Here is a 23109-nt window from a genome sequence, read left to right as displayed (position 1 = left end):
TTTCTGAGGTGAAGATTCCTAACAGCTCATTTCCTAAACGAAGCGGTTGTGAATCTGACAGTCTGTCTGTTGACTCATGTGTGAGTAACGTCCGACAGACGTCCCGCGCTTGAGCAGAGACGTGTGTCCCACAGACAAAACACACACAAATCCTCCCGAAGAATGACAAACACGTCCCACGCTCAACCTGACCACTGTCACTGTGGCTTTCATTCACTCAAGTACAAATCTCAATCAAATCGATCACGACCATGCGCCGTTTTTAAAGTGTTGGTCTGGATCCCAGAGTCTCTCAGTGTGGAATGCAGCGCAGTAGTAGCAGCTCCCGCTCTAGCCCAGCATGCAGTGATGTCATTTCCTGTTTGAAAAGCTCTTCACTGCCATAAAAGGGAATTTCAGCTATCTGCAGGCGCAGAGGAGCACGTGCTCACACACACACACACAAGCAGCACTGCATCCTGTGCAATTACAGCTGAGCTCAGGAAGGGAGGGATTGTTTAGCTCATGGAAAAGCAGGGAATACAAATCCCAAGTTTAAGTCAGATACATCGAGTTCTGATACATAATGTAAAGAAAATGAATGTATGGACTTCTTAAACTAACATTCATCGGTCTACGAATATTTCTCCACTCAACTCAGAGACAACTGAATAAAAGGCATTCGCAGTATGTCTATTTCCACAGTTCGACTTAACTTCAACAACCTATAGAGCTATAGCACAGGTCAGAGTTACTTCTTGGCTTGAGTTTTATTGTTCTCATAATGTTCCTTCCTGTAGATGAACCCTCCCTGTTTAGACAGGCCCAAATGAGGAAGTTCCTGACCAAAGCTGCAATTACAACTTCACTTCCGCTACTGAGATGCAAAGCCCACAACGGTTTACATAAACACTCATATCTGATATTAAGATCCATAACTTATCTCCTAATCAACATCTAGTTCTACTGTTCACTTTAATTACACAAACTCACGTCAAGTTCTCACATAATCCCAAAAACTGACCGCTGATAGTCCAACTTAAAAGTGTTATAATAGGGCTCCACGTCATGTGGACAAAAATAATAGCGATTTTTCTGATAAAATAATGTGATTGTAATTTGTGGCAACACACTGCAATATATTACTTATTTTAATTAAAAAAATAAATTAAATAAAAAATAAATAAAAAATAAAAATATTAATTCAACTTATTAATATAATTAAAACACAATAACAACATTATTATTATTATTATTATTATTATTTTATTTATACTATAATTTTTAATAAAATATGACAAAAAAAAACATTTCATTTAATTAGAAATGCCTTTTCATTATTAAAAATTAAACCATTAAAATGGAATCCATAAAAATTAAAAAGGAAAATACAGAATTTAGTAAAAATAAAATGGAATTTGAGAAAAAAAAAACAAAACACAACAAAAAAAACAAAAACAAAAAAGCGTATTTCATAGGGCCTTTAAATTTGTTTTTTTGTTAACCTTTTATTTATTTATTTATTTATTTTTAATTGTATGTGTTTTCTGACGTCAAATAATTAGACATGCATTACGATCACCGAAATTGTGTTTACCCATTAAATGGAGTCCAGAAAAATTAACACACAAAAATAACATTTAATCCAGAAAAATGTAAACAGAAAAACTGAATATGGAACACAAATAAACCAGAATTTGGGAAAAACTAAAAGAGGTTTCACAGGAATCTAAAGATGCTTGCTTCCAAATGAATGTGGCAGGCAACACAAACTCAAAGCATATGCAGACGTGGAGTTTGTGAGGAGCAGTAAATAAACACAATGAATAGTTACGCAATTTTGACAGACAATGCATATCTCACTCACATACCACACGCAAAATAGATGCACATCAAAACATATGGAACATGCTAAAAGGGTTAAATCAAAATAAAAATTTTGGCCTGTACGATAGCAGATGATTTTTATGTTATCAAGGGAAATTAAACATTACAACATATAATGCACAGCAGAAAAAAACTGGCACCAAAAAAAGGTTTACTGTCTGCTTCCAATATCAGACTGAAGCCATATATACAGTGATCAACATAATGTGCATCACACTGAAGTATATCAGCTGGGTTTATGACATTTCTGATGGACTTGTCTGATGAAACCTGTGACACGCACAACTAGTGTAAACTGCATTTAGTCAAGCTGTTGCATGAGGTGATGTTTCTCACGCTCCAGAAAGTATAAACGGTTTTGTGGTAAGTTACTACAGAGACTTACTTTTGGTTTCACTAAACGACTCCCAAGTTACAGCAGATACAGCAAATATCGGAAATCGCAGTCCTTTGATGTCACAGCAGACAATGAAGGCACCAGATCAGTCAGAGCTCCTGTAATTCAATCTGTCTGACTGCTGTAGTGAACATGACCTCTCAGTCACACACACACACACAAAAAAACATACGCTTCCTGCAGGTCCACAACTGTAATTGAGCAAGTGCAGAGAACGGAAAGAGATTCAGGAAGGTCAGAGGTCGTTCTAACTGACGTACATATGCGAGTCTTACACGCCACACATACACACATATGACTAGATATGACCTCCGTATAACTAGATGCATACTACTATTTATTCTGCATGTATGTGGCTATCAGCAGACAAGATTGCTTTTATGTTAATCATTTTCAATTCCCAATACACACTGCTTCAAAGCAGCTTCTCAGAAATTCATAATATTGAGGTTCAGAATATATTAACGCACATTTAGCTAGATGACAAATCGGGTGGGGGAAAAAAAAAAAAAAAATTAATTCACATGTGAATCGTGATTCAGTCTTCTATTCTAGCATTTCGCACCAATTTACAAATTTCAAAAATCGATTTTCTAGTTAATATAATAATAATAATAATAAACAGCAACGGCAATGGAGGTAAAAAAAAAATACATCCTGCGCCATTTCAGTGAGGGCAAATGTTTGGAAAAATATTAAATTAATTTTTGATCTTTTGTTATTATGGGAAGTAGCGATGTGCGAATAGTAAATCTGTATTCGGAAAGGCACGGAAAACTAACAACGCGTTCAACGGTGAAACTAAATGGAGATAGTTAGCCGCTTGCTAGTGGTAGCCTGTTACATTAGAGTATATAATATATATTTCACTTAGCACATAAACAGAGTTAGGAGAGGTGACTGATAGGATGATGGTGAATGACTTGCAGATCCTGAACACCAATGACAAACATTTAATCTTGTCAAATATGTGGTATGTAGGCCTACTGCCGCTCCGCATGATTGAGAATCTCGAAAGTGAAAGTAAAATGCAAGCATGCATTCAAAAGCAGTTTCAAGGCCCTGCATATTAATAACGGCTCACTGATGCCTGCAATTTATATGCAGTGTTACCCAACGATATCATTGCGAGAGAAAGCATTGAAATATATTTTTTCCTTCCATCTCATATTTCATTTCCTTTCTGAACATGGTAAGATCGGATTCTGACACATCCTTAATGGGAAGTGTAAAGTATTTTTGATTTATTAGGAAGTTAATAGTTAAGAGGAAACACTACCTCAGCGCAGCTCCAAATTTAGTGTCCTTCCCATTTTCAATGGTCAAAAATCAAATGTAGTTTGTGTTTATCTAGTCATTACTGTTTACAATGCAAATATGCAAATAATAACAATAACACAGGAATGAAGATTGTCCAGTGTGACACATCAGATTATGAATGACCAGGATTAATTGTTAACTCTAATATGAACAGTGTGAAATAAGATTACTAACAGTGATTGCGTCAAACATGCCCTTTAGTAGTAGATACTACTTGATCTATGACTCTGCTTCATATTTTATAACATAAAAAAAAAGAAATTCCAATACATTTTTTCAGATGAGGCAAATCTTGGTTTACTGATGTGAATGCAGTGTGTAGCAAAAGCAGCCACACTTCCCTAAGAGGTGTGGGATTTTGTTTCAAACATGTTTTGTCAGACATTGTTCTTTAAATGAAATAAGTATCAGCTGTCTACAAACTGACCAACATTTGGTTTTCGACCACTGAAAATGGGTAATATTCAACAATCTGCACATGGAGCCTTACTGAGATCCCCATATCTCTGGGACTGAATGATGTAGGGCCTTGAAAATTAAGATTCCACAAGGAAAGTTTATTAACAACTAGAATCTAAAATCATATTGCAATATCTTTAATATTTTTTGAGTTATAGGCACCCTAACTTTGGAAAAAGAATATTTATGGCACTCAGACAGGTATGTTCAATGCAGTTGTCTTGACAGAAGGAAACGAGATACATCTCTAGTTTTCACATTGTTTGGTTTTCAGACATTCCTCTTTAAAAGAAAAGTATCATATTTTTGACCCACACTGACCCACATTTGGTTTTTGACCACTAAATATTTATACATTTTAATGATTTACTCCTGGAACCATATTGAAATTTCAATATCTCTGCAATCGAATCTCATAGGGCATTAAAAATAAAGATGGAAATAATAAAAGTAAAGTTTGTTAAGACCCAAAATTTAAAAGGGCATTAAGATATCTTCAATACTTCTTGAGTTACAGGCATGCAAACTTTGGAGAAAAACTTGAAAATTGGTGTTTCCCTATTTTTGAACGGCCACCACTGGCACATAATGCAACAAAGATTGGTACCAATATTTGTGTAAAAATGAAGTCATTTTTACCCCCCTGTAACTTGACTCTGAATGTCAGGTGAAATTGCCATTTCGACCTCCCTCTACAAAATAGTGGATTATTCAGTAAATATTCATCCATGACATTTAATATTTTGGTATTCATCACTACACATGTCTATCTTTATTTAGAATAAATATTAGCAAAATCAAAAATCTGAGCCGGGGTCCTCTGGTTGAACCACGGAAGCTATCTAAATAAAACAATGCTAAGATACATTTGGGAATATTTGATTGATTTACTTTATAACAAAAAATGTATTCTTGTTTTCACATTTTTAACCCTGAAAATATCAAAACATGACAAAAGATTGAGAAACAGGAGTTTCCCCATGATTCAGCGAGCAATTTTTTCCTGTTTCAAGTATTTCTTCATCATGACTTCCACACCCAGAGTGGACAGTCCGTCTCTGAGCACTTGATCTATGATGTAGCCAAGCATCCTCGCTCAACCTCAACAGCATCTCCTCCCAAACTCCTCCTGTCTCTGCTGTCACACATTTTATGGTACAGCAGTTCTGGAACATCAACAACTACGAAATACTCCGGAAAAACCACAACACATAAACAAAGAAGAGCTGCTAATGGAAGAGACATTCTCACAGTAACGAACATACATGCAGCACAGACCGCAAAGAACACAAAACAAATACATGTCATGCAGTGCAATAAATCAAACGAAAACAACTGCAAATCAATAGCTGTAATGAAGTGGAAGCGAAGGTCAGAGCAAGACACATGGGCTGGTCTGAATTCAGCAGTGTTCGTGAGGGGTCGGTATTCAGAAACGCTTTAGTGTCTGTAATGGTTTAAGAATTGGTTTGGTATATTAACATCATATCACCTAACAAAACACTGTCAGCATTTTTTTTTAATAGTGAATTTCTGGTAACCACACCTTTCTGTTTTTGCAGTCAATTTTGCAACATTTGCATATATGAACTTTTACTAAAGAATGTTCTGTTTAAGAAATGCCAAGTGAAGACATGCCAAGAAAAGCCAAGTGAAAAAAAAAAAAAAAAAAAAACTGAAACAGATTTAAAGTGCATTACAATAACTGCAAACATTTAATGAATATTTAAGCCCCAAGGTCCTATTGTGTTACTCTGAATTGCTCAATGTGGACTATAAGACATTAAGGTATTTCTGTAAAGCTGCTCCGAAACAGCTCGTAATGCGAAAAGCACTATACCAATAAAGGTTACTTGACTGGACTTGACTAATAGCGTAGTTCATTTCTTCATGTATCTGGAATGTTCTCTCAATGCGCACTTGACGAAACACATAGTGAGGTGTAATTTGTCAGCGGTGCACTGCGAAAACAGCTCTGTGTGCTCTGAGAGAGCTGTTAACATGCACTGTTGACACAAAGACTTCAAAACAACGGTTTAACCATGTAGTGTTAAGCATGTCCACGACACCATTTCTATCTTTGTTGGCAGACTGAGGCGTTTCATATATGAGTGACATGTCGGTTCACTACAGGATGGAGTCAGCTGTCATGATAACTTTGTATGTATTGACATCATGTATGCGGGGCAGAGTCTGATGGGCCGTTAGGCATGAAGTGCGCTGTCTGAGTGTCATACAGCGGTCACACACACCCAGTCAAATCATGTGGAAAATCAGCATGTATTTACACAGCACACAAGCCCCAAATCGCAGATTTGATTTCTTGTACAAGTGAAACAGAATACATCTAAGAACCTCTGAATTATTAAAAATAAATAATAATATGCCTGTTACACTTTGGATGTACATTAAAAGGATAGCTCACCCAAAAATGAAAATTCTGTAATTTACGCACCCTCAAGTTCTAAAACAACTGACGGCAGCCATTGACTTCCATAGTTTTTTTTTCTATACTGTTTTCCATTAAATTACAGAAACTGTTTTTGCTGAAACATTTGCATTTGCAAACAGCAACATTTTTTACACTAAAAATAATGGTTTTTTATTGGCATCAATGAAGAAACCTGAACATCCATGGAACCTTTCAAATGCAGAAAAGATTCTTTATAGTCAAAAAAGGTTCTTTAAAAGGTTCTTTTAAGAACTGTTCACTAAAAGGTTCTTTGGGGAACCAAAAATGCCTCTTCTATGGCATCACTGCAAAATCACCCTTTTGGAACCAGGGATCTAGGCATACTTTTCTTTTTAGGAGCACAACTTTTCTAATCACACAACAATCAAAAATTAGCCCTTTTGTTTTTAACTTTGTAATGGCATTTGTATAACTTTATTAAAAGTATGTCATCTTTTATGTCAAATTTTTTAAAAATACATTTTATAAGCTTTTTAAAATTTCTAATTAAAAATCTAATTTCTAAGTAGAATAAGAATAAGTTACCAATCAAATGAAATCAGTATTAACAAAATTAATTTGTACTACAGAGGTGGCACAGAAGAACACAAAAGTGGCTTGTAGGTGTATTGTCATATGTTTAATGAGGCTCACAGATGGCATGAGTGCAATCAAATTCATAAATTCATGTTGAGATTAATGTTTTAAATATAAAATCTGGAATATAGAAATATTAAATGATTTAAAAAACTGCAAAGATACTACTAAAGATAAACTAAATCTGCCAGTAGGTGGCAGCAAGCCACTGATTGAAAAAACTGAATCATTCATTTATTTGATTCCTTTGAATGACTGATTCATTCAGGAATAATGCAAGTGACTGTCTTTATGAATGGGAAATTGAATCATCGACTCACTAGATTAGTTTAAGAACGCACGTTCATTCATAAACTAAACACTTCTGTGTTTGAATGGAGATGCGCAGCGGCTCAGTTGTGACTTGTTTCAAAGTATTTGTGACAACGAAATAGAGCAAAATCAGGCAATAGTGTTACAGTCAGACAGTGTACGTCAATTAACATTAACTTCATTTATTAAATCAATATCTCATTTACAAACTCCCTTAAAATCATTAAAAGCTGTCACTCATCTTAGTTCACTGTGATCTTACAAAGTTCCATTATAATCAACGAAGATCTCTACCCTGCACAATAAATCTTTTATTTACACTCTCTCTACACTTTGTTTATGAAAGGATTGGTGAGATATGTCTGATACATTACTCAACGTTGCAAAAACACGTAGAAACCCTTGAAGCTCCCCTCAGCGCAAACACAAATATGCTGATGGGGTCAGTTGCACTGGTGCTCCTAAATATTTTTTCATAGATGCACACAGTAGTTATTGGTTGCACTGTAGAGCACTGTTTATAGTCAAAAAAGGTTCTTTAGATTGTTAAAAATGGTTCTTTTAGGAACTGTTCACTGAAAGGTTGTTTGGGGAACCAAAAATGTTTCTTCTACAGCATCACTGCAAAATCACACATTGGTACCTTTATTTGTAAGACTGTACTTCATTTAAACATTCACAAAATATTTTTTGTGAATATTCTGAATGAAAGACCAAAAGGACATTTTTCTACAGCTTTTTTGCTCATGTGTACCAAGGCTGCCAATATTAGTGGAGAGCACTGTAATGGTAGACGGTCATGTTGTAAATGCCCAGACACACCACACTGACATCAAAAAACTAGTCGCAATGAAAGCTGATGCATTTGGGCCAAAAGGTTGCACTTAAACGCACCACAGAGACTACAGCCAACAACCAACTAGCACGTACTGTCTGCTCCTGCATAAGAGGAAATAACTCTCCATACCAGCAGATGCCAGTAGTCTGTATTTGTCATTCAAAAACCGGAAGAGCTAGGACAGCGGATATACAGGCTGACAACTAGGTCAACATGCTCTCAATGATGGGCTGATATTGGCCGTTGGTCAGCTCAGTCTATGGTCTTAAGCCGCTGCAGTGCCATCAAACTGTGAATTCCCACAGTGGTGCGTGAGGTCTGAGCATCTAATGACTTCTGCAGGAATGCTGAACATCTGTTGGTATGTAATCTGCAGGACAAATCCAACCGCTTTAATCTTACTGCACACATTAGCACAGAATAGCCAGAATTACCACACAGCCATATCAGCACCATGATAAAAGCCAGTCCAGTCAGACTTCAAAAAGCCTCAACAAATGTGGTTAGTTTGGAGGATTTCTGTTCCTCTTCCTCTTCCACTTTAAAAGTAGGCATACACTGAAAGACTGCCCACCAAAAGCAGGCCCAAAATATGAACAAATCAAATAAACTAAGTAGACAGAAAAGCTCTGTGTGCGTGTGTGTAAACTGATCCTGGTTTAATCATATTTAGTGTAAACGCCATCTGATGATGATATCTTGCTGGCATTTGCAACTTCTGAGAGGCGTATCCGCCCTGATGTGTGACTAATGTGTGCTCAAATGCTACTGCTAAGTTATAGTGTATGCTTAGCACCACAATAACCTGGACTTGGGAAAACACAGACAGCAGATAATAAAATCTGAAAACATGAAGGAATGAAGAGAACAGGTCTAGTTTATTACTTTTCAAAGTAGTGTTGGGTGATACACACTATAGTCATAGCATCCTATCTTCAGACCGTGATATTACTAATACACAATATTATCGAGTGAGGGGAGGGAATGCGCAATAGTTTATATATATGATCACCAATTTACTTATTTATTTTCTTGTTTATTTATCGTGTCATTTATTTTAATTATTTAATTGGTTTCATAAGTGGAGGGTGAACCAATTCCACATTAAACCTGTCTTTTTAGGCAAGTATCAGATATGGATGTCATGTCAAAAAACATTTTTGACTCTTTTAACTAGTAAATGTTTTTTTTAAATAAAAAATGTAGAATTACTAAGATGGTTTTTTTTTTTTAAAGTCTCTTATACTCACTAAAGTAGTATTTATTTGTGTAAAAAAATACAATAAAAACTGTAAAATTGTGCTGATTTGCTCCTCATTGTTAATGAATTGTTATTAATGCTCAATTATTACTAATACTGTTTACTAGAAGCTGATACATTAATTTAATTTTCATTAGAAATCTTTTGTAGGGCCCTATGAAATCTGTTTTCTTTTTTTCCATTTTACATAATTATTAAACTCTATTTTAATGGTTAAATTACAAAAATGTTAATCAAAAAGCATGTACAAGTATTTGATTTCATTTAATTGGTTTCATTTAACAATTTTAACAATGGTTTAACAATTTCTGTCTTTCCATTCATTTTCAGGATACCAATTTAGTGGTTTCATTTTAATTTTTATAATCAAAAGCATCTCTAATTAATTGATTCAAAAGTTAATTGTTTATTATTTTCTTTTTTCAGAAATACGGTGTTGTGTATTTACATTTTTCTTTTAAATATTTCTTTAAAAATAATAATAATAATTTTAGTGATAAGTGATATAATTCCATCACAACTTCTTCAAGTTAAACTGAATTTTATTTTGATGGGCTGCTGTGAAGACCTTGACGTTTCTGTTTTGTATATGACATGACAATAGTTTCTCTCAAAAGAAACTGTAAAATGCTTATGAAGTGACTCTCAGAGCAGTTCTGTTTTACTCCTCTATTGAGGAAGCAGAAGCTGAAAACAGCAAATTTGACAAATTCCGTGTCATTCAGTGTTATACAGTAAATTACATTTTTGTTACTGGATTCTGTGATTCCGTCCGTGCTTTCCGCATCGCAGAAATCATAGGGCCTTACTTTTGTAAAATAAATATTTTTACTGTCACTTTCGATCAATTTAATGCAGCTTTGCTGAATAAAACTATTAATATTATTTTATATTTTGAATTTATTTTGAATGAAAATGTTTGAAAGTGCAGTCTTGGTGAGCAAAAGACACTTCTTTCAAGTGCCTCAATATTCCATATTTTTTTCTTATTAAAGCCTTATTACACACATTTGACTACTAGTGTTTATGTATTATCAGCATCATGTAGCAATAGGTCACCCTGTTCTCTCAAAACCACTGTCAGCAAATGAATAAAACCCATACTGTGTTTCTTTGAACTACTGTGTAACAGGTGAAAAGTCAACAACGCAACAAATCAAGTCCAAAAATGCTGTGTATTTATAGATTATAGCTGAACTAGACAGCCCTCACAGCTCTGACAAAGCCACGGTCAGCTGAACCAATGACAAATGCTCATGCTACACTCAGAATAGCCACCGCATGAACTTCACTCACAACTGTACTTAGGGCTGGGCGATACGGGCAAAAAAATGATCACGATATTTTTTTTTTCATATCAGTCGATATCAATAATTATCACGATAAATGTCAAATCTTTATTTCTTTCCAGTTTAAAGTCAGATTTTTGCTCCAAAGTGGAAGTTGTAGAAGCCAGACCATTCATTTTCCTTAACAAAATAAATATCTAAACAGAAAAATTAATTTCTGCATGTTGTAATGAGTTATATTGTTTCAAATCAAGAAACAGGTTTGGGTTGTCTGATAATGATAATGATAATAATAATGATAATAATAATAATAATAATAATAATAATAATAATAATAATAATAGTAATATCACTTTTTTGTTTCTTAGAAATGCACATTTGATAGTAGCTTGAGGATGCAGAGGTAAATTTTTGTTCATTATCAATCAGTAACATCTGTAAAAATTGTAGCAACCTCAGTTTTATATGGTTAAATAAATAAAATATGTTTTTTTTAAAAATTAAGCATTGGTCTCCCATAGTAGCAAGCATACATTTTAAATCATGATAAACACAGTTAAAACCACACATAATGGTACCACAATACCATGGTAAAAATATAACTACATGGTTTTACAGGTAGCCTATTTGTATGAAAAACGGTAGTCTAAAAACATTCAATATAAATGCACACATGCTATAGCTTAATCACAAATACATACATACTATAATTATATACCATTACTCCTGTAATAAAATTCAATGTGAATATCCCACATTGCTGCCACAATACCATGGTGCAGTGTGTCTTACTACAGTAAATGATGGCAAAGCCTTCTGACTCCGTCTTGTTGCACACAGCTTTAAACTAGTTTGAATCACAGAGTCATTTGTGTTCATCGCTGAATTCAAGTGTTTCACACTGGATCTCACAGCGCTGTTTAGTGCTCGCGTGATGGAGCCGTTTCCATATCACGTCTGTTGCCCATTCAACCTTGCGCAGGGCGGCAGTTTGAACTTTGGTCCAAGCAGATAAACGGTCCGTGTGGCACGATTCAAATGAGTCGCGCTGTTTCGTTCCGCTTTTGGCACATAAAAGTTACCGTGAACATTTATCGAACTCCTCAAATCGTTTAATCGAGGAAAATTATATCGAGAAAATTATCGTTATTGAATTATCGCCCAGCCCTAACTATACTCAAATACTGACAATTTACGCTGTCTTTTCTCTGTCTCACAAATTGATTCATTAACAATTTTTCCAACTAGGAGCCACTAAAACCTATTTATAAATTTTCTCCCAAGCTTGTGGATTTTTCAACGACTCAGCTAATTTTAACTCAGAGAAAGAAAAAACAAGCAGTGTTTTCCTCTCCTGTGTACTGAATGAACGAAGGAATTAATGAATGAACCTAGTCCTACATAATAATCCTGACTCAACCAATGGCGTGAATCTGACTATCTGTTTATTCAAACAATGGCTGGCACTGGAAGTACTCTAAAAGCTGTTTTGAAAACAGTGTTTGTTTTAGTTTTAGCAGATCAGTGGTGCTACTGGCAATACATAGCTAAGCTTTAATAACAGTTTATGTAAAATTGGCAGCCCAGTGCATCTTTCTGAATCTCTCAGGTGTGTGTTTAACAGTTTGTCAGCTTAATATGCTTAATGTGCAACGGCATTCAGAAAAGCAGCTGTGAACAAACTTTAGTGCTGAAAATAGATTAGTGCAGGAAATACGATCTCTTGCGGATAAAACATTTGAATGCCGTCCATCTTTTGTTTGGAGGAAACATTTGGCTAAAGTCCCCATAATGGTGACATACACATTATTTAGGACAATGCAGTGCTACTTTCACTTTAAAAATACACAAAACTTAAAAGATACATGAACATACTCTTAATTTGCCTCCCAACCAAAACAAATGCAAGTCAGGAATATCACGTTGTTGTTTTTTTGGAAGCTTTGCTCCACATTTTTAATGAAGAGCTGATCGGCATCCTCGAATGCGTCTCTATTGAAGTGACATCTCATGGATCATGGGAAGATATGCCCAGTAATATGAAACCACATTCCTCTGGTCACTTTCCCACACAAACAGGAAGTCTTCAGTCTCTCTTCCGTCATGTGCTGGTCTTCTATGCAGCTATCTAAGAAATGCAGCTGTTGTCTCTCCCTAACACACAAAAACCATCTGCTACAACACAGAGCTCCACTCACTCCTAACACCGAGAGCCAAGCGTTACAGGTCACAGCTTCTGGCTAATATTACCAGAGCAGACAGAAGCACTCAGATATGAAAGTCTGTATATAACACTCTGACATGTATGCATAAAGGCTGTTTATGTGGATGTGTCATTTAAGAGGCATTGCATTCCATATCAAACCATTGCAACAAGATTAATGAAAATTATTATTAAATACCAAAACGTATTGATAAAAAGTAATCAGTAAGGTGTGTTGTATTGGAGCAAACAATTTTTTCTTTCCAAACTTAGCAAGAACTCAGCAGCTTTTCCACTCACACTTTAACAAGCAGGCGCTCACACTGCAGTTCTGACATTTTTGGCCATCCCAAACATCTCACACCTCTCCTGATCCAGGCACACAACGCTGCTGTATACATTGTTGATGACACTTTGTGTAAAGCAGTCATCCAACACATGAAAACCTCTCCAAGCAGCCACTGCTGATGTCTGCAGATATTGCAGTTACACCAATTATGACATTATTACAATGATAAGTCAGTAAACACTTAATTCAGCTTTTTTCTCCAGTTAAGAGGTTGTATTAAGTAGGGCCGTAAGATTTCCGTGACGTGGAAAATGCGAATGGAATCACGCAATCCAGTCATAAAAATGGAATTTACTGCAGAATGTCATGGAATTTGTCAAATTTTGGATGAATGAATCAAAAGTAGGTTATTAAAACATTATTTTAATAATATTTACTAGAAGACTTATGTACCTGAATTTATTTACCAGAAAAATCTAAATACACAACATAATACTTGAGAAAAACATAAATAGTATTTTTTTTTAAATCTGTAAAATAAAATCAGTTAAATCAAAGAAAATTAAAATGGAATCCAGAAAACGAATGGAAAATACCAGAATTTAGTAAAAATAAAACTGAATCTGAATAATTATAGGCCTAAAAATTTAATTTTTGTTAAACTTTTAAACTTTTTGCATTTTGATTAATATTATAATAGGCTATTAGGTAGGACATACTGTATGTTTAGGACTGAAACTAATGATTATTTTGATAATTTATCAGTCTGACAATTTAAATAACTGGGAAAAAAATTATATATATATATATATATATATATATATATATACACACACCTGAGCAGGCTGTGTGTTAAAAATCACTAAATTGACAATAAATCATAATAAAGACAAACAACAGCACAGACATAACATTAACTGGTAAAGAGGAGGAACAAACTATTCATTCATCTAAATACACCACTTTTACCAGGGTTTCCAGGTTTTCGTAAACAAAACCCTCCCCAACTGCAAAACTAGCCCAAAACTAGCCCAATCGCATTTCGGTACGCAGTCCCCCGGTAAAATACGCATTCCAGGGGCCAAATATCATGTTACTGGGGTCGCAACAACCTGCGGCAAAATGTTAAAGTTGGACTTGGCAACACTGACACTTTACATTTATTCAGCATTTTACTTTTTTTTTTTTTTTTTTTTTGCCTTTATTATTATAGGACAGTATAGAGATAACAGGAAGTGAAGTGGGAGAGGGGGGGGGTGGGATCAGGAAAGGTTCTCACCGGGATTCGAACTTGGGGTGCCAGTAGCGCAACAACGCTATATGACGGCACAAGGCTATTGCTAATAATCTTGACTAAATATTTCAGATCTAATTATGATGTATTGAGCTAACTTACCAATAAAATGTCTAACACATGAGTAGACTGGACAGTATTTGTGTGTTCCAGATGATTATTCACTGTCCAGTCTAATGGGGTTAACTGATATTTAACCATTGACAGGACCATTGACAGTGTCCTGTAATGGATTAAATAGACTGTCACGATTTTAGAGGCTGAGGCAATAGAATTGGCCTCCAAAAGATTTCCCTTGCCACTGGAATAACAGACCAAGTTGCTTTGACCAAATATGGCTGCTTCCAAATACTGGCAAGAGAAACAAACCAGCGGTGCAGATCTCCTAAACGGGAGCGAGCGTAGGCCACCACGCGTACGCCTGGGACATAAATCCGACACCTGTCACCGATTCAAACGGCCATACTGGGGGAATCATAAACTAGTTCTTGATTTCACTGATGATTAACAGGCATTAAAGTAATAAATACAGATATCTGACTGACTGACCCTGTTAAAAAGCCACTGTTAAAACAGGCTGCGGTAGAACTTTAATATAAACCTGTAATCAAAAGTGCCACAATGAATGAAGAAGCTTTGTTTTGTCCCACCAAAAAAAGCTCCTCTTGTATGTGTGGATTTGAGTGTTACTAGAGTCACTCTTCCCCAGGGAATGACAGAGCACATCCTGTTCCTTCAGAAGAATTCAGCAGCACCACCAAGACACTCAGACAGTTAAACTATGTTACTTCTTGAGTCACATTAATTACATGCTTTATTGATTTCTTTCATTTTCTTTAGGACCAGCACAAACCAGACTAACTATCCTTTAAGCATGAGCTATCCTGTCATCATTTAATTAATTCTGTCATCATTTATTCACACTGTTGTCCCAAACCAGCACCACTTTCTTTCATACATAGAACACAAAAATGTTGAAGAATGTACTGATCACTCTTTTACATATACTGGAACCACAGTATATGTACATGTGAAACATAGCGTCAAAATAACAAAAAAGGACTGAATAACAACTTAAATGGTTACTTCAGCTAAAAAGACTTTTGTTTATAAAACACAAAAGAACTAATTTTAATAAAACCTTGTGAAACCTTTCCCTTTAATGAAAGCCTAATTTCACCAAAACTTCAAAACACCCCCCAAAAACTTCATAGTGACACTGTTAGTGATCCAAATAATCCAAATGAATCTTCTGAAGAGACACGATCATTGTATACGATGAACAGATTTAATTAAAGCTTTTATTCACATATAAACATTGATTAGTGTTTCTACAGATACTGTCAAATAAAATTCGAGGAACCTTCAAGGACTTTTCAAGCACTACTTTTGTGATTTTCAAGGACTTCACTTATCAAGCAATTAGGGCTGAAATGATTCCTTGAGTGACTCGAGTAACTCAAATACAAAAAAAATCATTGAGGCAAATTATTTATAAATGGCTTCTTATCCGATCACTTGATTAATCAATAATCGGTAGAATACTCAATTACTAAAATAATCGATAGCTACAGCCCTACAAGCAATGATCTGAAACAAATGATTCGCGAACCTGCACCAAAGTCCTGATCTGAACCAAAGATATGCGATACGCAATTTAAAGTCCCAATCTAAGAAAATGTTTCGCAAAACCACACCAAAGTCCCGATCTGAAAAGATGATTCACAATATGCGATCCGAATGGAGCACTTCGAAACAGTGAATCATTTCTGAAACTGATTCTGTTTCGAAAAGCTCCGTTTCACCCATCACTACTAGGGGTCGCCCGATATGTGTTTTTCAGGGCCGATACCGAATATTACAGATCAAGTAGACCGATAACCGATATATATGTCTAGTGTAAAAATTAAAATTAATGTCAAAATTAAGTATAACAAGGGCTCTTCCCTGGTGTTAATTGAGTGTAGAACTCCCACACTGCACTTCTTTCTCTTGTCTACCTCTGTGCATCCATCTACAATAAGGGTAATATAAAGAGAGTTAAAAGTGAGGTCAATGCATCCCTGCTGACTGTATGCTTCATGATTAAGCCTATGAATCCTGTACTACAGCTAAACAGCTTGGGGAAATGTAAGTATTTGGCTTCAATAATTTACATGTTAGAAATGTATTTGTAATACAGTTACCTCTCGTTCGTGTATAAATAAAAAAAGTGCGTCTGTTCCATTCACATTCACAGAGACACGCAGGATTCATATTTAAATGGTATTTTTGCGGCCTAATATTTACAGACACTAGTCCATATCGCGACTCAATGTAGGCTACGAGTACTACTGCTGACATACTTTTGATTAACTCCGTGACATTCCATGTTATACAGTAAATTCCATTTATGACTAGATTTCGCGATTCCGTCCGCGTTTTCCGCATCGCAGAAGTCATAGATAATATTGAGGTGTTTCGCAACTTCAGTGTGTCGTTAGTGGATTGAGATTTATTGCAACTTCAGCAACGTCTGCTGCTGCCTTAACTTTGAGAGACAACTGATGCGTGAGTGTTCACTGAAGCCTCCGGCTAGCAAGCGTTTTCGGTGTGAGAGAGATTGTTCCACGTTGATTGGTCAGACTCGTGACTTTCAACAAATCCAAGATTGCTCTCGGCCTCAGAGTGGTGAGTTTCGACAGGCTATATCAGCATCAGAGCCAAAAATTAAATAAATTTATCAGCGAATCGGCTTTGAAAATGACCGATACTGATAATCATAAAAATGCCTAATATCGGCGCCGATAATTGGCCAGGCCGATAATCGGTCAACCCCTAATTACTACGTGCTTTTTAAAATCATTACAAGCGATGTTGAAATTCAAAACTGAACGGCCTTTTCATTTAATCTGGGTTTGAAATGATGAATGATCGAAGTCACAAGTTTGAATCAATCGGAGCGAATCCAGAACAAATGATTCAATTGAGTTGGTTCATCTATTTCTTTTTTTGCACATTCAGCCATGTTTACACGACACTGTCAGTACTACTACTGGCTTAGCTCGCAAGTTTTATGACATTAACTGAAATAAAAGTCTGATGTTTTTTTGAATTGTGTAAAAACATATGTGCTAACTGAAAAACGTTCAATAGTTCAAGCACTTTTCAAGTATCTCTTCAGGAATATTGCTATTTTCAAGGGTTTTCCAGGGCTTCAATTTCCAAAAGTCAAATTCAAGTACTTCACTTTAAGCACCTTGTACGAACCCTGATTGACTAATCCACATCAAATATGGTGAACGGAAGATCAGATGTGCTTGTTCGATGCAAAGGACTGAGTTAGCAGGATGAACAGGTCATCATCCGCTCCGTCTCTACACCCTCTCAGACCCCCGAACACAAAGGGACCCTTCATGTCTCTGAAGCCCACCACAATTCTACCCAGTGTGCCCTCAATGGCAGGCTTGTTACACGGTGGGGTGGGAGCAGAGAAACATGCTGCTGGCCGCACTGATTCCGTCTGCACACAGGCCTACTGCAGCATCATTCACCACACTGGACGGGATTCTGTGTGTGCGTGCTGGCTTTTAATAAATAACACTAGAGACACGTCTTGGGATTTCTTGAGGACAATACTAGGAAACATATGGGCGAACATCTTCTCCAAAAAAACATGAGAAACGCCATGACAGGGTTATTGTTAACCATATGAAACATACTGTATCATGTTTGATATATGAATTTCTAAGGCCTGCTGGAAAAAAGTTAACTGTTGAAAAAAATACTGTTTTTAGCAAATAAAAAGTACAATATTTTGTATAATTTATATACAAATGCAAAAATGTGCCTTCAGGTTGTGGTTAACGTGTCTTTTTTCTATAAAGTAATGCAACAATGACTTTCATATTGTTATTTAATATTTATGTCAAATATGATCATCAGGCAGGTTGAGGAATGTTTATTTGTTAATTTCTCAAACATCATTGTATTGCACTGCATTATATGTTTAGGCTTTAATCATAAAACCTGGCATTTAAATGTCTTTTTTTTATTAACCATACCATAATATTATTAGAAGATAAAGAGCAGCAACTGATATTCATATGCATTTTATGTAAGTAGTCTGCTGCTGTATAAAGATCTCATTCATTTACATTACAAGCTATCAGAATTTCTTACTTTTTTACCATACAAATAACATAAGCACCAGATTGCATACTTTTGCTCTGAATTAAAATTGTGCATTTTAGGTCTTATATTTTTACTGCATCATACTATACAGGCCTGATGCATCGAAAATTACATTAAGCTTTTAAATGACACATTTTCTTACATACACAACCAATCAAGATATTTAACACTAATTTTTTTTTTTTTTGATGAATTCTCTTCTGCTCACAAAGCCTGCATTTATTTGATCCAAAATACAGCAAAAGCAGTAATATTGTGAATATGTTTGGCATTTCAAATAACTGCTTTCTATTTGATGATGCCTGGAGTAATGATGCAAAAATTCAGCTTTGAAATCACAGAAATATATTACATTTCAAAAAATTATTAAAACAGAGAACAGTTATTTTAAATAGTAAAAATATTTCAAAATTGTACTGTTTTCTCTGTACTTTGGATCACATAAATGCAGGCTTGGTGAGCAAAAGAGACTTTTTTAAAAAAAGCGTAAAAAAACCTTACTGTTCAAAAACTTTTGACTGGTAGTGTACCTGAGCCATTACACGATTAAAACAACATTTGCAAGATTTCATGCAGTATACTTGGTGTGGGATCATTTAACCTATTTACTACTACAAAAATGAATGGGATGTCCAAATACAAGATGTAATTGAACTGAATGCTCTTTCAAGCACCAGCACACTGCTGCCTCACAGAAGCCTCAACAGCTCTCAGAAACTAGTGCAACATCTCCACAGGACAGGGGAGATGACAATTAGGCTGAATCCTGGATTAAACAGCTTTAATAATGCCATGCAACTGTTTCTTCCTGCATGTTTCACGTCTCTCACCACACCCGATCTGAGTTATGTCAGCCCTGAGGGCGCATATTCCTCCAGCACAACTTCCTCTATCAAAGCACTCTTCGCTTGAGAAACATTGCAGAAGAAAAAGCCAAAAGCCAAAAGCCAAATGATTCAAACCAACACGGACACTGAATATTATTCCTACAAACCACGCTTGTGAAACTGTCACAACTTCGCGGCGAATACACGCATATGGAATAATCTGACAATCGTTTCGGCATATTTGGACCGTCTGGGTGTTTATGTATGATTCACAGCAAAAACATGACAGGAATACCAGCCCATCTGCACTGCTGAAGGAATATTAAAGCTAGTCCGAATAGGGTTTGGAGTGTAGTCGCTGTAGGCCGCGTTTCCACTCAAGTTCTTACAGTTACAGTATCTCAAGGCTTCATTCCTTCCGTGACGTGTGACGGTTACACTTCAGAGTTTACAAAGCTGTAGGCCATCATAATAAATCACTTCAAGAGAAGGAAAGACAAAAATGTTGTTCAAAAAGTACTTTTAAAGCGCCTTTTAACCGTTAAACTCCTCACTTCGATTCTTCCGTTATAAACCGACGTTATGCAGCATATTCGTCCGAGGTCCTCAGAGGAAAAAAAGTAAACTTTTATGTGTTCAAGTCTCCTCTAAAGCCTTATTCACAGGGTCTCCGGAAAACAAGGCGTTTTCTTGAAATCCCACTGTGAGCAAACCTCCATTTAACGCCTAAGTTCAATATCGAATTGTTTCTCATATTTAAGTTTTCAAGATCTTCGCATCGGAAGGAAACTTCCCACCCTTGAAAAAGTTTAGCAGCTTTAGCTCAAGTGTGTCAACTTGGAAAGGCGAATTAGTTTTTAGTTCTTACCTTAGGTTTCTTCGATCACTAGTTGTCCACCTTCGGACAATAACCAATATATTAACAATCCCTGTCCCCCAGCAGAAAGTTCGTATGGAGTAAATGCTGGTATGTAATGTCAGAAGTGATTTCTGCACCGTTGCTTTGAGGCGGCGTATTAAACTCCACCCTACCGCACGCACGCACGCACGCACGCGCGCATCACAGCCTCTAACAACAGACGCGAAAAGGACGCTTCAGGCCTCTCAAAAAAATAATTACTCACATTTTGCTTTAGCCCTCAATGAAATTGCATTAATACATTTTGGAAAACGACACAATGTAAGAATGTATGAAATTATGTTATTTATTTATTTATACATTTTGTTTTAACACGTTTTGGTGAATGTTACGGCAATAAAATATACTTTTTCACTAGTTTTAATTATTTAGAAGCTTTAAAAAAAAAAAAAAAAAGGCTCCTCATTATTTTTAATCGAAACATACAGCTTTATCTTATTGATGTATCTTTATGTTAGATGTCGGGAGCGGAACAAATATCATGATTATAGCACCATCTTGTGTTTAATATATTGTTTACACCTTAATAGTGAAAAGTCATTGCTCGTGATGTCATGTCTGTACAGTTACTAACAGATACTTTTATTTAACTTTTGTACTTTTGTTTTATTATACTTTTTATTTTAACCCTTATGGCAATAATTAATTTCTACTGATTTCCTTGTTATTCTGAATAAAATACCATTCATTTAGATTATAGTAATTAAAAGGGCCAGCCTTAAGGTAGTCAGTGATGTGTATGTTTTTTTATTTTATTTATTTATTTATTTTTTTTTTAAGTCAAATGATATTTGAATATTCCTCCAAAACACTTTTCCCACTGTCAGCCTCACATGGAGGACACCTGTTGAAGTGCATCATCTTCGGTTATTAAATTACATATTTTTATTCACAAATCAACATTATCTAACACAGTTTTGCTGTGAAAAATATCTGTGTAGCCATATGTCAACGCAGTACCACAGTAGAATTGAAGTAATGTATTTCCCTTTTGGGATTTTTTATAGATAGTAACATCAATCATTTGATTGCAGTTATTTATTTATTTGAAGTGTTTATTGTAGTATAGTTGTATTTATGCATGAATAAGAGCGTTATTTATTCTTTTCAGAAAATAAATACAGCTACAGAAAGGGCAATAGGAAGAGTGCAAAGGCTCTTCCATGTGATGACAATGAGATGAGTTAGTCTTCAGTGACCATAACAATGAGTGTGTGTGTGTGTGTGGCAGATTTTGATGGAAATTAAGATCGGATGCATCAATTTCTAAAAGAAATGTGCATTTGAATTCAAAAGAAAATCATAATTTAATGGAAAAAACTAATTACTAATAAAATAACTAATTACTAAATTAATTTTAGTAACTGTTTTGATTTGTATAACTGAAGCTATTTTATGTAATAAAAATGTATGTAAAAAAATACTTCATGGTTAGAACATAATGCATATCAGACAGGGTTAAAAATGTGTTCATAACTATAGAAAGTAACATTAACTAAATTGCTAAATGCTTTAGAAGTATTTTTATTATTAGTTTATGTTCACAAATGCTAACACTCACTGTAAAAAACAACTTAAAAAAGTAAGTGTTCATGCTGCCTTAAAATTTTAAATTTAAATATCCACATTTTCATGTAGTACAAGTTAACATTTCATGTTGACTAAACACAATTTTACGGCAGCACAAACACTTACTTTTTTTAAGTTGAAACAACTTTTTTTTTTTTTACAGTGCTGATTCTTCAGTAGTAAAATATTAAAAAAAAAGATAAAACCTTGTACTCAGACAAATGAAACTACATTTTGTGTCTTACATATACTACAGAGCTACGCTTTGATTCGACCTCCCAGCTTTTCTCTTTTTTTTTGTTATTAAAATGTTCTTTTTAATTTGGATTATGTGATATAATTTGAATTTTATCTTTAACAATTAAGATGTTTTTAACATTTCAAAACAAAACGCTTCTCATGTTAGCAGACAGATTACATTTTCACACGTGACCAACAATTCCTCAACAAATATAAAACATCATAATCATATATTATCAAATACCTGAATTTGTAGTCATTTTAACTATCAAATACATTGGACAAATCAATTACTGTATTTAAAACAAACAAAGCAAACAGTATGTTATTGTTTATAAAGCTTTTTACAATATTCACATTCAAGTTTTTTTTTTTTTTTTTTTTTTTTAAATATATATATATATATATATCAATGGAACACAATTAATGTATTTTCTCTCATCTTAGAACACTATGTCTGCTGTACATCTGCAATGGTAGAAAGATAACTTTTAAAAACAGTTAAATGAACAAATAAATCAATTAGTTGTTACCTCTATCCATTCACATTCATCAGGGTCTTAATATTCATATTCAAACTTAAATGTAAGCTCTTTTTCATCATTAAAAAACATCTTTATCCATTTTATTGCTTATGAACGTTTGAATCCTTCCCTGTGGATGTAGTGATAAAACACAAAGTGTCATAGATTTGATACAATAATGATACAATTAAACTGAAGAGGATAACTGTGTTACATTCTATTATTTAACCCTCATAACATTTACAGTTGAAAATAATGTAATTTTTAAACCTAATATCAG

At 34.9% G+C, this 23109-nt stretch overlaps 1 protein-coding gene across 2 annotated transcripts in view; it reads right to left on the bottom strand.

Annotated features, from left to right (window-relative positions):
- The window catches only part of tln1 (talin 1), a 97862-nt gene extending 77264 nt beyond the window's left edge, over window positions 1–20598 (bottom strand). For both annotated transcript variants that reach the window (XM_051121356.1, XM_051121358.1), the window contains exon 1: window positions 20446–20598. The gene's annotated coding sequence lies outside the window, so the exon portion shown is untranslated. The remainder of the gene's footprint in view (window positions 1–20445) is intronic.
- Window positions 20599–23109: the final 2511 nt, after the last annotated feature.

This window comes from Labeo rohita, chromosome 10, assembly GCF_022985175.1.
Source record: "Labeo rohita strain BAU-BD-2019 chromosome 10, IGBB_LRoh.1.0, whole genome shotgun sequence".
Lineage (NCBI taxonomy): Eukaryota > Metazoa > Chordata > Actinopteri > Cypriniformes > Cyprinidae > Labeo > Labeo rohita.
The sequence above is the reverse complement of the archived record's forward strand: the minus strand, read 5'-3'. Positions and strand labels throughout refer to the sequence as shown.